Genomic DNA, 5,356 nt, shown 5'->3' with positions numbered 1-5,356 from the left:
AACATAGGACAAGCAACACGTAGCATGCAGACATGCAGACTAACATAGGACAAGCAACACGTAGCATGCAGACATGCAGACCAACAAAGGACAAGCAACACGTAGCATGCAGACTCCGGCGACTCTGGGATGCTGGTCTTCTAGGCAGAGTTCCTCTGTTCAGTGTCATGTGCCCATCTTAATCTTTTCTTTTTATTGGCCAGTCTGAGTTAGGGATTTTTCTTTGCAACGTTGCATAGAAGGCCAGCATCCCAGAGTCGCCTCTTCATTGTTGATGTTGTGACTGGTGTTTTGCGGGTACTATTTAATGAAACTGCCAGTTGAGGACTTGTGAGGCGTCTGTTTCTCAAACTAGACACTCTAATGTACTTGTCCTTTTGCTCAGTTGTGCACCGGGGCCTCCCAATCCTCTTTCTATTCTGGTTAGAGCCAGTTTGCYCTGTTCTGTGAAGGGAGTAGTACACAGCTTTGTACGAGATCTTCAGTTTCTTGGCATGGAATAGCCTCCATTTCTCAGAACAAAAATAGACTGACAAGTTTCAGAAGAAAGTTATTTGTTTCTGGCCATTTTGAGCCTGTAATCGAACCCATAAATGTTGATGCTCCAGATACTCAACTAGTCTAAAGAAGGCCAGTTTTATTGCTTCTTTAATCAGAACAACAGTTTTCAGGTGAATTTTTCCACAAATAGACAGGTATTTTCCTTTCCATGTTAGCAAGGACGGCCATAATAAATAGATATGCCGATAGTGGACAACCTTGTTTTACTCCACGACAGTTTAATAGTTTTCTGAGAAGTAGCCTTTATTTACAATTTTACACCTAGGATTACTATACATACCTTTCACACATTTTATGAGATTCTCCAAAATTAAAATATTCCAGGCATTTAAATATAAATTCTAGTCCTAGTTTATCAAAAGCCTTTTCAAAGTCAGTTTTCAATGTGTTCCATTGGTTCCGGTACTTGTCTTATATTATTTACAATGTATTGTCCATGTAAAAAACCTGTCTCATTAGAATTAATAATATCCGACAACACCTTTTTAATTCTAAGTCCTAAGCATTTTTGCATCACAACACTGAAGTGTAAGGGGTCTCCAATTTGTTAAATGGACTGGATCTTTATATTTATCAATTGGGTCTTGTTTCAGTAAAAATGAAATCAGACCATGTTGTTAAGTATCTGATCATCTACACATTTTATAGGAGTGGTTAAACCATGCTAATAACGGTCCTCTGAGTGAATCAGAAAGGGTTTGGTAAACCTCCACTGGTATGCCATCCAGGCCTGGAGATTTCCAATCCAGCCCTGGAGTTTTCCCATCCTTAAAGGCTGTAATTGCATCAAGAAGTTCCTCCTGTGGAATTTGCCCTTCACATGAGTCTTTCTGTACAGCTGTTAATTTTACATTATTAATTTAAAAAACAATCCATACATAAGCCTTCGGTAGTAGTGGAAATGGAGTAGACTGAAATTAAAATATACTGCTTAAAGTGCTTGTAGATCCCCCCTAAGCTACCTGTATATTCCCCACTGACCCTGACCTTAGTATCCGCCCCCACTACCCTGACCTTGTAGTATCCCCGCCTACTAACCCTGACACCCTGTAGTACCTCCCCCCACTACCCTGACCTGTAGTATCCCCCCACTGACCCTGACCTGTAGTATCCCCACCTGCACCTGACCTGTAGTAATCCCCCCACTACCCTGCCTGTAGTATCCCCCCACTACCCTGACCTGTAGTATTCCCCCCCCAACCTACCCTGACCTGTGAGTATCCCCCGACTTGCCAACCGCTGACCTGTAGTATCGCCCACTAGTACCTGACCTGTATTATCCCCCACTTACCCTGACCTGTAGTACCCCCCCCCACTACCGTAGACCTGTAGTATCCCCCCACTACCCCTGACCGTGTAGTATCCCCCCCATCTACCCTGACTACGTGTAGTTAATCCCCCGCACTACGCCGCTGACCTGTAGTATCCCCCACTACCCTGACTGTAGTATCCCTCCAACACCCTGACCTGTAGTACCCCCCAAGTACCCTGACGCTGTAGTATCCCCCCACTACCCGACTGTAGTACGCCCCCCACTACCCTGACCTGTTATCCCCACCCCCCGCCACTACCCTGACTGTAAGATCCCCCATACCCTGAACCTGTAGTATCCCCCCACTACCCTGGACCTGTAGTATCCCCCCCCACTACCCACCTGACCTTAGTAGTTCCTACTACCCTGACCTGTAGTATACCCCCCCCACTACCCTGACCGTAGTACCCCACTACCCTGACCGGTATATCCCCCACTACCGCTGACCTTAGTATGCCTACTACCCTGACCTGTAGTATCCCCCCCACTACTCTGACCTGGTAGTATCCTACTACCGCTGACCTGTAGTACCCCCCCCCCCCACTACCGCTGACCTGTAGTATCCCCCCAACTACCCTGACCTGAGTATCCCCCACTACCGCTGACCTGGTAGTATCCCCCACTACCCTGACCTGTAGTATCCCCCATTACCCTGACCTGTAAGTATCCCCCACTACCCTGACCTGGTAGTTCACCCCCATACCCTACCGGGTATATCCCCCCCACTACGCCTGACCTGTAGTAGTCCTACTACCCTGACCTGTAGTATCCCCCCAGCTACCCTGACCTGTAGTATCCTACTACCGCCTGACCTGTAGTATCCCCCCCACCCACTACCCTGACCTGTAGTATCCCCCCTCCTACCCTGACGCTGTAGTATCCCCCAACTACCCTGACCTGTAAGTAATCCCCCCGACTACCCTGACCTGTAGTATCCCCCCCCACTACCCTGACCTGTAGTATCCCCCCACTACCCTGACTCTTGTAGTATCCCCCCACTGACCTACTGTAGTATCGCCACTACCTAACCTGTAGATCCCCACTACCCTGACCTGTAGTATCCCCCCACTACCCTGACCTGTAGTATCCCCCACTACCTGACCTGTAGTATCCCCCCACTACCCTGACCTGTAGTATCCCCAACTACCCGACCTGTAGTATCCCCCACTACCGACCTGTAGTACCCCCACTAACCCTGACCTGTAGTATCCCCCACTACCCTGACCTGTAGTATCCCCCCCACTAATCTGACCTGTAGTATCCCCCCCACTAACCCTGACCTGTAGTATCCCCCACTAACCTGACCTGGAGTATCCCCCAACCACTACTCTGACCTGTATTATCCCCCCCACTTACCCTGACCTGTAGGTATCCCCCCACTACCTGACCTTAGTACGCCCCACTACCCTGACTGTAGTATCCCCCCTACTACCTGACCTTGTAGTATCCCCCCCAGCTAACCTGACCTGGAGTATCCCCCCACTACTCTGACTGTAGTATCCCCCACTAATCTGACCTGTATATCCCCCACTACCCTGACCTGTAGTATCCCCCCACTACCCTGACCTGTAGTACCCCCCACTACCCGTGACCTGTCAGTATCCCCTGCACTACCCTGACCTGTAGTATCCCCCGCACTAATCTGACCTGTAGTATCCCCCCCACTAATCTACCTGTAGTATCCCCCCACTACGTGACCTGTAGTATCCCCCCCACTATCCTACGACCTGTAGTATCCCCCCTACCCTGCAACCTGTAGTATCTCCCCACTACTGACCTGTAGTATCCCCGCCCACTACCCTGACCTGTAGTATCCCCCCACTACCCTGACTCTGTAGTATCCCCACTACCCTGACCTGTAGTATCCCCCCACTACTACCTGACCTGTAGTATCCCCCCACTACTGCTGACCTGTTAGTATCCCCCCACTACCCTGACCTGTAAGTATCCCCCCCACTACCCTGACCTGTAGTATCCCCCCACCTACCGTGACCTGTAGTATCCCCCCACTACCCTGAACCTGTAGTATATCTACCCCAGTATCCCCCCCTACCTGACCTGTAGTATCCCCCCCACTACCTGACTGTAGTATCCCCCACTACCCTGACGCTGTAGTATCCCCCCCACTCCCTGACCTGTAGTATCCCCCCACTATCCGGCGCCCGACCGTGTAGTATCCCCCCACTACTCCTTGGACCTGTGGGAGTATCCCCCCCACGTATCCCTGACCTGTAGTATCCCCCCCACTACCCTGACCTGTAGTTGACCACTCCGGCAACTAATCTGACCATTCTAGTATCCCCCCACTACCCTGACCTCTGTGATATCCCCACTACCTCTGACCTGAGTCATCCCCCCACTAACCGGGCTGACCTGAGTAGTATCGCTCCCCCACTACCTGACCGTAGTATCCCCCCCACTACCTGACCTGTAAGTGATCGTCCCCCCACTACCCTGACCGGTAGTTCCCCCCACTACCCCTGACTCTAGTATCCCCCCCCACACCCTGGACCTGTTAGTATCCCCCCCACTGACCTCTGACCTGGTGAAGTATCCCCCCCACTACGCTGACCTGTAGTAATCCCCCCACTACTGACCTGTAGTATCCCCACTACCCTGAACCTGGTAGTAATCCCCCACTATCCCTGAACCTGTTAGTACCCCGTCGCGACTACCCTGACCGTAGTATCCCCCCACTACCCTGACCTGTAGTAATCCTTTACGCCCTGTAGTATCCCCCCACTACCCTGACCTGTTGTAGTACCTCCCCCCCCCCACTACCCCTGACATGTGTATCCGGCCACTACCCTGACCTGTAGTATCCCCCCACTACCCTGACTGTTAGTAATCGCCCCCCACTACCCTGACCTGTAGGTATCCACTACCGCTGACTGTAGTATCCCCCCCACTACCTCTGACCGTAGTATCCGCCCCCCACTACCCGGTGAGCCTGGTAAGTGATCCCGCCCGCACTACCGCTGCGACCACTAGGGTGAGTATCCCCCTACCGCGCGACCGGACCTACCCGCTGAGCCGGTAGTAATCCCCCCACTACCCTGACGCTGTAGTATCCCGCACCGCACTGCTGACCTGTAGTATCCCCCACTACCTCCTTGTACCCCACTACCGCTACGTAATCCCACTCCTGACTAGTTACCCCACTGCCTGACCTGGGGTAGTACTCCCCACACCACCTGGATATCCCCTTGCTAACCTGTAGTAATCCCCCCAACTACCTGTGACCTGTAGTATTCCGCCGGCCACTACCCTGACCTGTAGTATCCCCCCAGCTACTCCTGACTGTAGTACGCCCCCATACCCTGACCTGTAGTATCCCCCCACTACCCAGTGACGTGTTATGTATCCCACTGACTGAGGTGCCCCACCCACCTACGCGGCTGCGTAGTATGCCCCCGCAGCTACTCTGACCTGTGGTATCCTACTGGACCGCTGGTGCCTGTAGTTCCCCGCGCGCACTAACCT

This window comes from Salvelinus sp. IW2-2015, unplaced genomic scaffold (assembly GCF_002910315.2).
Source record: "Salvelinus sp. IW2-2015 unplaced genomic scaffold, ASM291031v2 Un_scaffold5177, whole genome shotgun sequence".
NCBI lineage: Eukaryota > Metazoa > Chordata > Actinopteri > Salmoniformes > Salmonidae > Salvelinus > Salvelinus sp. IW2-2015.
Note: the sequence above shows the minus strand (reverse complement) of the source record.